We start from the raw sequence: 13,064 nt of genomic DNA on the forward strand, positions 1-13,064 counted from the left end.
TCCATGCTGTTTCATTCAGCCACTATATGGTCTCCTCATGCTGCGAACACCTCCACGCTGTTTCATTCAGCCACCATATGGTCTCCTCATGCTGCCAACACCTCCACGCTGTGTTATTTAGCCACTATATGGTCTCCTCATGCTGCCAATGTAGGTATGTGGTTTGCACGTATGAGGGCAGAAAAATGCGCTACAGTACACTTGGAAAACTTATTTTCGTAAAACACCAGCCGGTGATTACTTTTGCCTGAACTTTCTCAGTCTCTAGACTTGTTACAGATTTACAGATACAAAATAGTAGACTGCTTTGATGTATGAATAGTAGACTGCTTTGATGTATGAGGGCAGACAAATGCACTACAGTCTGCTGAAAAAAACATATTTTCGCACAGCAACAGGACACAAAAGTGCAGCACCACACAAAAAAGGGGGTTTAAACCCTAAATTGCACTCTGTCACAGAGTGTTATGAATGGTGTGAACTGGTTTTTATAACGTCTACAGACAAGTATAAGCAGCAGATGAATTCTTGTGGAAAAATACGCAGAATTCCTGCCTCCTGTGATAAGGTTCATGAAGTTCTTGATATATATAAGGCAACAAAAAGCTATCTGCCCCTCTCTTATAAAATGCTGAATGAAGTGACTGGGAGCTTAATGGCTGGCGTCAAAATCCTTCTCAGTGACAACAAGCACTGCACTTCTCGCTGATGTAACTAGCAGTTGGCAGTGGAACACTGCGGTATAATCAATTCAGCGTCTCTGTGTAACACACACAGACACGCAGTTTGTCCTATCTCTGCAGTGTATATGGCATGAAATGAGCAGCTGCAAAATGGCTGCCGATGATATAGGGCTGTAACATCACAGGAGTCAATGAATGCTGATAGGCTGGATCCCGCATGTGATTCAGGGTCATCACACCTACCTCGCTTCCCGCCTTGGTTTCCCGCCTTCCCAGCATCCCCTGCCCCATGTAATGACATGTGGATCCGCCATTTTAGGTGTCCTGGAGCCTGGAATGCTGTAAAATGGCGTTTAATGAAGCGATAGATTCGAGGCAATATTCGCATTCGTTGTGAATTGAATAAATCCTGAAATTTGTAATGAATTCGGGTTTGTCTGCTTCGATTCGCTCATCTCTAATTGTGGTTTTCTTTTTAATTTCCCCACACAAATAGTATTTTTTTTGTTGCGCCATACATTTTATGGTATAATGAGTGATGTCATTATGCAGGACAACTGGTCACACAAAAAACAAGCCCTCATACTAGACTGTGGATGAAAAATATAAAAGTTAAAATTTTTAGAAGACGAGGAGAAAAAAACAAAAATGCAAAAATAAAATTGGCCTGGTCCTTAACCCCTTAAGGACCCAGCCAATTTTCACTGTAGGACCCGGCCATTTTTTGAACATCTAACCACTTTCACTTTAAGCATGAATAACTCTGGGAGGCTTTTACCTTTCATTCTGATTCCGAGATTGTTTTTTCATGACATATTCTACTTTATGTTAGTGGTAAAATTTTGTCGATTCTTGCATCATTTCTTGGTGAAAAATTCCAAAATTTGATGAAAAAATTTAAAATTTTGCATTTTTTTTACTTTGAAGCTCTCTGCTTATAAGGAAAATGAATATTCCAAATAAATTATATAATGATTCACATATACAACATGTCTACTTTATGATTGCATCATAAAGTTGAAATGTTTTAACTTTTGGAAGACCCCAGAGGGCTTCAAATTATAGCTGCAATTTTCCAATTTTTCACAAAATTTTCAAAATCTAAATTTTTCAGGGACCAGTTCTGTTTTGAAGTGGATTTGAATTGCCTTCTTATTAGAAATTCCCCACAAATGACCCCATTATAAAAACTGCACCCCTCAAAGTATTCAAAATGAGATTCAAATGGTTTGTTAACCCTTTGGGTGTTTCACAGGAATAGCAGCAAATTGAAGGAGAAAATTCAAAATCTTCATTTTTTACACTCGCATGTTCTTGTAGACCCTGTTTTTGCATTTTTACAAGGGGTAAAAGGAGAGAAATCTTCCTAAAATGTGTAACCCAATTTCTCTCGAGTAAGGAAATACCTCATATGTGTATGTCAAGTGTTTGGTGGGTGCACTAGAGGGCTCAGAAGGGAAGGAGCGACAGTGGGATTTTGGATAGTGAGTTTTTCTGAAATGGTTTTTGGGGGGCATATCGCATTTAGGAAGCCCCTATGGTGCCAGAACAGCAAAAAAATAAAAACACATGGCATACTATTTTGGAAACTACACCCCTCATGGAATGTAACAAGGGGTACAGTGAGCCTTAACACCCCACAGGTGTTTGACGACTTTTCGTTAAAAGTTGGATGTGTAAATTATTTTTTCTTTTTTTTCACTAAAATGCTAGTTTTCCCCCAAATATTCAATTTTTGCAAAGGGTAATAGGAGAAAATGCCCCCCAACATTTGTAACCCCATCTCTTCTGAGTATGGAAACACCCCATATGTGGACGTCAAGTGCACTGCGGGCGCACTACAATGCTCAGAAGAGAAGGAGTCACATCTGGCTTTTGCAAAGCAATTTTTCCTGAAATCGTTTTTGGGGGGCATGTCGCATTTAGGAAGCCCCTATGGTGCCAGGACAGCTAAAAAAAATAACACATGGCATACTATTTTGGAAACTACACCCCTCAAGGAACGTAACAAGGGGTACAGTGAGCCTTAACACCCCACAGGTGTTTGACGACTTTTCGTTAAAAGTTGGATGTGTAAATTATTTTTTCTTTTTTTTTTTACTAAAATGCTAGTTTTCCCCCAAATTTTAAATTTTTGAAAGGGGTAATAGGAGAAAATGCCCCCCAAAATTTGTAACCCCATCTCTTCTGAGTATGGAAACACCTCATATGTGGATGTCAAGTGCACTGCGGGCGCACTACAATGCTCAGAAGAGAAGGAGTCACATCTGGCTTTTGCAAAGCAATTTTTCCTGAAATGGTTTTTGGGGGGCATGTCCCATTTAGGAAGCCTCTATGGTGCCAGGACAGCAAAAAAAAAAAAAACACATGGCATACTATTTTGGAAACTACACCCCTCAAGGAACGTAACAAGGGGTACAGTGAGCCTTAACACTCCACAGGTGTTTGACGACTTTTCGTTAAAAGTTGGATGTGTAAATTATTTTTTCTTTTTTTCACCCCATCTCTTCTGAGTATGGAAACACCCCATATGTGGACGTCAAGTGCACTGCAGGCGCACTACAATGTTTAGAAGAGAAGGAGTCACGTTTGCTAATTTTCCTGAAATGGGGGGGGGGGGCATGTCGCATTTAGGAAGCCCCTATGGTGCCAGGACAGCAAAAAAAAAAAAAAAACACATGGCATACTATTTTGGAAACTACACCCCACAAGGAATGTAACAAGGGGTACAGTGAGCCTAGTGGGATGTGAAAAGGAAAAATTTTTTTTTTTTACACTAAAATGCTGGAGTTACCCCAAATTTTTCATTTTCACAAGTGGTAAAAGGAGAAAATGTCATTGTAAATTTGTAAGTACATTTTTTTGGAGTAAGGACATACCTCATGTCTGGGCGTAAACAGCATGCACACCGGTCTCAGAGGTGCCGGAGATCAGTCAGGGTCCTTGAGCTGTGTATTTCTCCTATGGAGCCAGAACAGTGGGACCCCCCCTCAAGGGGCATTACATGGGGTAAATAACTGGGGTACACTAAATAACTAAAATGGGGTACAGTGGGACATAAAATTATAAAACAGGTTATGTTCCCAGAATGATGATCCAGAGCATAGCCAAAACTAAAAAATATGCCCACCCCAAACCCTATGCTCTGAATCATCATTCTGGGAATGTGATGTGTGTGGCCGTCCCTAACCTGTTGCCTCAAATGCGCACCCGGCTCAGGTGGAGAGAGCGCTGCACATTTGAGGCAACGTAAAAAGTCCCTGATGATAGTGACTCAGTGACCCATGACCCATTTTTTATAAAAAAAATACCCCCAGAGGTCTTATCAGTTTTTATTTATTGTTTTTTTTTTTTTATTAAACATTTTTTTGGGCAATTTAGTGGTTTTATGGGGTTAAAACTTGGAATGTACTCTGGACTTGGTACATTGGGGTCAAATTGTGGAAAATGTAAATGAAGAGGGAAAATTTAGTACTCCATGGAAGTGTGATACTCCCTGAAGCAATCCTTAATGCAGAGGCCCGGCTGATCGGGGCAAGTGTCACATTGAGTGATGGTGTCCTTCCGAATCCCCCTCTTGTAACACACTCTGCATCTTTTCTGGGCTCGTCCCTTCTTTCCAGTGTGGGGACCTCACCTGGAAAGTGTTGGCCTGGGACGATCCTGGCACCTATATTTCCAGTTCCTTGGGAAGTCCGGCCTGCTCTTTCCCGGTCGCCAAAGATCAGGACCTTTAGGACTTCTTCTTGTAACTGGAGGAATGTCCCTGTGTTGCCAGCGTACTGGGACAGTACAAAAGAGTTGTACATGGCAACCTGTACCATGTAGACCGCAACTTTCTTTTACCATACCCGTGTTTTCCGCATGGCGTTATATGGCTTGAGGACTTGATCAGAAAGATCAACTCCCCCCATATACCGATTGTAGTCCAGAATACAATCGGCTTGAGGACCGTTGTTGTGGTACCTCGCACAGGGACAGGTGAGCTGCCGTTACCATGAATAGTGGTCAGCATAAGGACATCCCTCTTATCCTTATACTTGACCAGCAACAGGTTTTCATGGGTAAGGGCACGGGACTCACCCTTGGGAATAGGTGTCTTAACAAAATTTAGAGGGAGGCCTCTCTGGTTTTTCCGCACGGTCCCACAAGCGGACGTCGATCTGGCGGCAAGGGATGTGAAGAGAGGGATGCTGGTATAAAAGTTGTCCATGTACACGTGGTAACCCTTATCCAGCAATGGGTGCACAAGCTCCCAAACGATTTTCCTGCTAACACCCAGAGTGGGGGAACAATCTGGGGGTTCAATACGGGAATCTCGTCCCTCATACACTCTAAACTTGAGAGTGTACCCGGAGGTACTCTCACAAAGTTTATAGAGCTTCACGCCATATCGCACCCGCTTCGAGGGAATATACTGGCGGAAGATGAGTCTCCCCTTAAAATTGATAAGAGACTCATCAACCGAGAGCTCCCTAAGCGGTACGTAGGCCTCCAAAAATTTGGCCCCAAAGTGATCGATGACCGGCCTCACTTTGTAAAGCCGGTCATGGGCGGGATCACCTCGGGGTGGACATGCCGCATTATCTGCATAATGCAGGCATTTCATAATGGCCTCGAAACGCTTCCGTGTCATGACCATACTGTAAAGCGGGGTCTGGTATAGGACATCCCTGCTACAGTACTGCCTGACACTTGGCTTTTTGACCAGGCCCATATGCAGTAAGAGGCCCCAAAATGTCCTCATTTCTGCTGCACTGATGGCGTACCATTCATTGGACCTGGCCACAAAAGAATCCGGGTGGTGGGCGATGAACTGCCTGGCGTACAGATTCGTCTGCTCCACCATCAGATTGACAAAACTGTCACTGAAAAAATAACTGAAATAGTCAATTTCAGTGAATCCAGAATTGTCAATACGGATTCCGGAGTCGCCAACAAACTCCGCAATCCGTGGATGATAAGCCTCTGGGGGTCTCCAGACAGGTTCACCGGAAGGGGGCTCTGGTAAACTTGTCTGGGGGGTCGGACTCCTAGTACGAGCAGCATCACCACTCGCACTAGTGCCGGCCACTGGGCCACTATCATGGTGGTTGCGTGGCCTAAAAAGTACTGGAAGGATTAAGATTTTTAATAGAAGTAATTTACAAATCTGTTTAACTTTCTGCCACCAGTTGATAAAAAAAAAAAAAGTTTACCCCTTTAACCCCTTGACCCCTTAAGGTTGCCGGACACCCCCATTTTAAAGTCCTTAAGTACTGAGGGCATATGGATGGGAATTCCGGTCCCTGCCGCTCGCCGGGCAGGGACCAGACCGAGGTGACTCCTGTTATTTATCAGCAGGCACCCTGTGCAAACCCCTGGGGGGGTCCCGAGACCCCCCATTTCGGCCAACTATTTGAGGCTTTTCCGGGTCAATCGGGTCTCTGGTGACCCAGTGACCCAGAAAAAAAGGGTGAATGGGGCTGTCCGAGACAGCCCCATTCACCCTTACCCAGCAGGAGTGAGGTGGCACGGGTGCCGCCTCACGATCACGTGATTGATCAGTCGGAACAACCGATCAATCATGACCCTGCTGGGTGGCGATGGGGATGGTGAAGATGGTGGAGATCGGCACCGGCAGGGGTCTCCTACCTTGCCCTGGTCGGGGAGGGGTCCCCTCGGGATCGGTGGCGGTGGCCGGAGCAGCAGGATCGGTGGCAGCAGCGGTGGCGGTTCCGGTGGAAGGATACAGCAGGAGGTGAGGCCTGTTCACCTCCTGCTGATTCTAAGCAACAACGGGCATGCTGGGAGTTGTAATTTTGCAAAAGCTGGAGTTCCAACTACAACGCCCAGCATGCCCTTTGGTAGTCTGTGCATGCTGGGGGTTGTAGTTTTGCAACAGCTGGAGGCACATTTTTTCAATGAAAAAGTGTGCAGCCAGCTGTTGCATAACTGCAACGCCCAGCATGCAAAGACTATTAAAGGGCATGCTGGGAGTTGTAGCAGTGTCCCTCCAGCTGTTGCACAACTACAACTCACAGCATGCCCTTCGACTGTCAATGCATGCTGATTGTTGCAGTTTTGCAACAGCTGGAGACACATTGGTTGCAAAACAGAGTTTGTTACCTAACTCAGTGTTTTGCAACCAGTGTGCCTCCAGCTGTTGCCAAAATACAACTCCCAACATGCACTGTGAGACTGTATGTGCTGGAAGTTCTAGCTTTGCAACAGCTGGAGGCACGCTGGTTGCGAAACACTGAGTTAAGTAACACATTCTGTGTTTTGCAAGCAGTGTGCCTCCAGCTGTTTCATAACTACAACTCCCAGCTTGCATGGTCTGTCAGTGCATGCTGGTAGTTGTAGTTTTGCAACAGCTGGAGGTTTGCCCCTGCCATGTGAATGTACAGGGTACAGGGTACGGGCGGGTTTACACTGAGTTCTGCTGCAAGTTTGAGATGCGGCAAATTTTCCGCCGCAGCTCAATCTCCCAGCGAGAAACTCATTGTAAACCTCCGCCTGTGTGAATGTACCCTAAAAACACTACATTACACTAAAACATAATAAAGGGTAAAACACTACATATACACATACCCCTACACAGTCCCACCCCCCTCCAATAAAAAAAAACAACGTATTGTACGGCAGTGTTTCCAAAACAGAGCTTCCAGCTGTTGAAAAACAACAACTCACAGTATTGCCGGACAGCCACTGACTGTCAAGGCCAGGAGTTTTCCAACAGCTGGAGACACCCTGTTTGGGAAACACTGCCGTAGGGTATTTTTGTGGCAGATTCAAATCCCCAATTTAGTCCTTAACCTCTTCAGGACACAGGGCGTATGGATATGCCCTGCATTCCGAGTCCTTAAGGACCGAGGGCGTATCCATACGCCCGTGGGAAATCCGGTCCCCACCGCTAGCCGGTTGGGGACCGGAGCCGGATGCCTGCTGAAATCATTCAGCAGGCACCCTGGCACATCGCCCAGGGGGGTCCTGAGACCCCTCCATGTCGGCGATCGGAGAAAATCGCATGTGAATTCAGACATGCGATTTTCTCCAATTCCAGGCTGATCGGGTCTCTGGTGACCCGATCACCCGGAAAATAGGGCTGATCGGAGTTGTCAGCAACAGCCCCGATCACCCTAAAGGATAGGAGTGAGGTCGCAAAGCTGCGGTCTACTCCTATCCCCTGCCATTACTCAGAACGGAGTTCTGACCAATGGCAGCGCAGGACAGGGGTTGCCATTGCAACCCCCCGTTCTGCCCGCCCCTGGATGTCGAGGGGCTCTGGGAAGAAGATGGAGGCCGTACCTGCAGGAGAAGATGCCTGGGGACCTGGGATCTTCGCTGGAGCCTGCAGGATCCTGATCAGGTAGGGAATCGACAGTGGGGGGGAATTGAAAGTGAAAGTAAATCGATCTTTACTGTGGCAACCACTAGGGGGGCCAAACTGCAACTCCCAGCATGCCCAGACAGCCAAAGGCTGTCTGGGCATGCTGGGAGTTGTAGTTTTGCAACATCTGGAGGGTCACAGTTTGGAGACCACTGTTACAGTGGTGCCCAAACAGTAGCCCTCCAGATGTTGCCAAACTACAACTCTCAGCATGCCTTGACTGCCCAGGCATGCTGGGAGTTGTAGTTCTGTAACATCTGTCCCTTCAGATTTAGCAATTTTCATGACATTTTTGAAAATTGCTGCTCTACTTTGAAGCCCTCTAATTTTTTCAAAAAGCAAAAGTATGTCCATTTTATAATGCCAACATAAAGTGGACATATTGTGTTTGTGAAGAAAAATAAAATTTATTTGGAATATCCATTTTCCTTACAATTAGAGAGCTTCAAAGTTAGAAAAATGCAAAATTTTCAAATTTTTCATGAAATTTGGGGATTTTTCACCAAAAAAGGATGCAATTAACACCGAACATTTACCACCAAAATAAAGTAGAATATGTCACGAAAAAACAATCTCAGAATAAGAATATTCGGTAAAAGCATTTTCGCGTTATTAATTAGTAAAATGACGGTAGTCATAATTGTGAAAAGGGCTCAGTCCTTAAGGTGAAAAAGGGCTGCGTCCTTAAGGGGTTAAGGGGTTAGAGTCTTTCACTTTGGAGCCCTGTCGTATTTCAAGGAAACAGTTTAGGGCCACATATGGGGTATCTCCGTACTCGGAAGAAATTTGGTTACAAATTTTGGGGGGCTTTTTCTCCTTTTACCCCTTATGAAAAGGTAAAGTTGGGGTCTACACCATGTTAGTGTAAAAAAATATATACTTTTACACTAACATGCTGGTGTTGCCCCATACTTTTAATTTTCACAAGCGGTAAAAGGAAAAAAAGACCCCCAAAATTGTAACCCATGGAACTACCCCATATGTGGGCGTAAAGTGCTCTGCAGGTGCACAACATGGCTCAAAAGTGAAAGCGTGCCATGTACATTTGAGGTCTAAATTGGTGATTTGCACAGGGGTGGCTGATTTTACAGCGGTTCTGACATAAACGCAAAACAATAAATACCCAGATGTGACCCCATTTTGAAAACTATACCCCTCACGGAATGTAACAAGGGGTAAAGTGAGCCTTAACACCCCACAGGTGTTTGACAAATTTCCGTTAAATTTGGATGTGAAATGGAAAAAAAAAATGTTTTAACTAAAATGCTTGTGTTACCCTATATTTTTCATTTTCACAAGGGAGAATAGAAAAAAAGCCCCCCATGTGTAGCCCCATTTCTTCTGAGTAAGAACATACCCCATATGTGGATGTAAAGTGCTCTGCAGGCGAGCTACAATGCTCAGAAGAGAAGGAGCGCCATTGGGCTTCTGGAGAGGGAATGTGTCCGAAATTGAAGGCCATGTGTGTTTACAAAGCCCCCATAGTGCCAGAACAGTGGATCCCCCCACATGTGACCCCATTTTAGAAACTACACCCCTCATGTATTGTAATAAGGGGTACAGTGAGCATTTACACCCTGCAGGTGTCTGACAGATTTTTGGAACAGTGGTCTGTGAAAATGAAAAATAATTTTTTTAAATTTGCACAGCCCACTGTTCCAAAGATCTGTCAAACGCCAGTGGGGTGTAAATGTTCATTGCACCCCTTATTAAATTCTTGTGGGGGGTCCACGGGTCCACGGTTCTGGCACCACGGGGGGGCTTTGTAAACGCACATGGCCCCTGACTTCCATTCCAAACAAATTCTCTCGCCATAAGCTCAATGTAGCTCCTTCTCTTCTGAGCATTGTAGTTTGCCCACAGAACACTTTACATCCATATATGGGGTGTTTCCATACTCAGAAGAAATGGGGTTACACATTTTGGGAGGCTTTTTCTCCAATTACAACTTGTGAAAATGAAAAATTTGGGGTAAAACCAGCATTTTAGTGAAAAAAATCTAATTTTTTCTTTTCACGTCCAAATTTAGCGGAAATTTGTCAAGCACCTGTGGGGTGTTAAGGCTCACTCTACCCCTTGTTACATTCCTTGAGGGGTGTAGTTTCTAACATAGTATGCCATGTGTTGTTTTTTTTTTTTTTTTTTTTTTTGCTGTTCTGGCAACATAAGGGCTTCCGAAATGCGACATGCCCCCCAAAAACCATTTCATCAAAATTTGCTTTCCAACAGCCAAATGTGACTCATTCTCTTCTGAGCATTGTAGTGCACCTGCAGTTCACTTGACATCCACACATGTGGTATTTCCATACTCAGAAGAGAGGGGGTTACACATTTTGGGGGGTATTTTCTACTATAACCTCTTGTAAAAATGTAAAATTTGGGGGAAAACCAGCATTTTAGTGAAAAAAAAATTAATTCATTTACACATCCAACTTTAATGAAAAGTCGTCAAACACCTGTGGGCTATTAAGGCTCAGCGGACCCCTTGTTACATTCCTTGAGGGCTGTAGTTTCCAAATCGCTATGCCATGTTGTTGTTTTTTGCTGTTCTTGCACTATAGGGGCTTCCTAAATGGGACATGCCCCCCAAAAAGCCATTTCAGAAAATCTCACTCTCCAAAATCAAATTGTCGCTGCTTCCCTTCTGAGCTCCTTCCCTTCTATGGTCCCCTGCACTGATGTATATATACACCTATTCATATTTCCCACCAAGTTGTGATTGGCTGGAATCATCTGGCCAACCACAGCTCTTTTCGGGAACTATGAATAGGTGTATATATAAGGCAGTGCAGGGGATCATAGAAGAGCGGCCGCCCACATCTATACATTATACAGGAGGATCACAACGGACCCAGGGCGATCTGTCCATTAGAACAGGTTCTACTACTCCCATCATGGAACAGTGTGTCCAATGCTGGGAGTAGTAGAACTACCTAAAGAAATAAATAAATAAAAAACACACACACTACATTTTTATTATTGTCGGCTACATTTTTAGTGCCCTACCCGCCCACATAAATTGTTATAAAAAAGATACATTTTGTTAAATACATTTTTTTCCATCACTACTGTATCTTTTTTATAATTTTTTTTTAATGGTACCCTAAAAAATTTTAATAAAAAAGGTATCTCCATCACTTTTTTGGATCACTAAAGTCCAAAAAAGAATTAAAACCTCCTGCAAAAACACCAAAGTTAAAACCCACATGGCATTTTTCTTGGCGTGTTTTAACTTGCATAGACTTCTATTGGAGGAAAATACCAAGATTTTCCAGAAAAAACGCCAAAGTCTCAAAAAGAGATCATTTTTTAAAAACTGCCAAGGAGCTCAGAATAGCAGAAAAACACCAAAAGGATAAAAAAAAAAGCCAAACTGAAAAACATCAAGTGGATATGGCATTTTGCAGTTCCCTATTGACTTGCAGCTAACATCTGGCTGCAGCGTTTTTTCACAAAAAAAAAAAAAAAACGTCATGTGGCAGAACAAGTGGAAAGCTAGCCTAAAGGTACATGAAAAATAAGCGATTTGAACAAAAACCTAATAGTAGAAATAAGACAATATCATTACTTTACGCAAGACAAGTATTGTATTCTCACAAAAAGTATAACTTCCTTAAAATGCAATTGTTTTAGCCTTGCTAATAACAGATCTTTTTATCTGTCATGTAGTTTACGGATCTGTCACTTATTTCATACTTTATTAAATTTAACAAGTTGCTGTTTCAATATTCTGCTTTGAAGATTTCATCACCGTAGCCTGACCTGACTTTATTACTTCACCATAGATAAATGTTCTTAACAAAGATGTTCCCTACGGCCATTCAAGTAATGAAGTTGCACCAGTATAACATGGAAGTTGATGAAAGCAGGTGAGCTCAGCTGAAACTTCTATGAACAATTCTTGACAGAGAATCCACCTCTTACCAAATTATATTTTTATGCAAAAATATACAAATATATTTTAGTAATGTTATAACTCCAAGTAAAATAAAAGCCAAGTTCTATTGAGAAAGGTTATGCATTTTTTAATATCATATTTTTCGGACTATAAGGCGCACTTTAAATTCTTAAATTTTCTCACAAATCGACAGTGCGCCTTGTAATGCAGTGCGCCTAATATATGGCTGTGTTTTCTGACCTAGAACTGATATGTGGTACACAGCGCTCAAAAATCTGTCAAAATGTTTTAGCACGGCCAGCATGTTGTACTGCATGACTGACAGCGTTGAGTTTGAAATCCGCTTGTCTCTTAACAGGAGCCATTTTTGGGGCAGCGGGTATAGAAAATGAATGAATGCACACACCTCCTGACTACGATGGTCGTAATGCTCAATCCAAGCAGTGCAGCTTCGTAGCTTTGGTAAGCTCATTTGCCAGTGGATCGTGGATGCCTGGGCGAAGGTATGAGACTCCAATGTCATCCGATTTTTCAGGAAGGCCGGAATTATCACTGAACAGCTAAGTACTGGTAACAGCAACGAGATTGACTCGGATAATGATGAGAATGATGAGAGGGATCTGGGCATGCTTGATGCCGAAATCGCCCAACTGTTAAACTCAGACAGAAGATGAAGAATTTTATGGATTTGTGGGAGAGGAATAAAATGAAAAAGTGAGTGTATTGTTTTGTATTTTATTTTACTTAACAATGTTGAGAATTATTGTTAAAGATCATTTTATGGTTATTGTGAAAGAGTTGAATTAAGAGTTGAATAAAATTTGACTTACCGTATCAGAGTTTTGTTTCATTTAATGCGCCTTATAACCCGGTGCGCCTTATGTATGAAAATAAACCGATTAGCAGTCGATCATTGATAGTGCGCCTTATAACCCGAAGCCTTATGGTCCAAAAAATACGGTAATCTACTTTAAACAAAAGGTTTGTTTGAAATATTACTCACATACTCACATAATAATCTGAAACATTTAATAATATCATAACATTGTATGTTGTAAATACCAGAATGAATATTTCAGCAGAAAAATATCAGCAAATTTTATTCAAAAAG

At 42.9% G+C, this 13,064-nt stretch overlaps 1 long non-coding RNA gene across 1 annotated transcript in view; it reads left to right on the plus strand.

Annotated features, from left to right (window-relative positions):
- The window catches only part of LOC130355640 (uncharacterized), an 83,839-nt gene extending 71,169 nt beyond the window's left edge, over nt 1-12,670 (plus strand). The window contains exons 3-4 of the long non-coding RNA XR_008888603.1: nt 11,841-11,924; nt 12,312-12,670. This is a non-coding gene — a long non-coding RNA (uncharacterized LOC130355640). The remainder of the gene's footprint in view (nt 1-11,840; nt 11,925-12,311) is intronic.
- Nucleotides 12,671-13,064: the final 394 nt, after the last annotated feature.

The sequence above is a fragment of the Hyla sarda genome, chromosome 2, assembly GCF_029499605.1.
Source record: "Hyla sarda isolate aHylSar1 chromosome 2, aHylSar1.hap1, whole genome shotgun sequence".
Classification (NCBI taxonomy): domain Eukaryota; kingdom Metazoa; phylum Chordata; class Amphibia; order Anura; family Hylidae; genus Hyla; species Hyla sarda.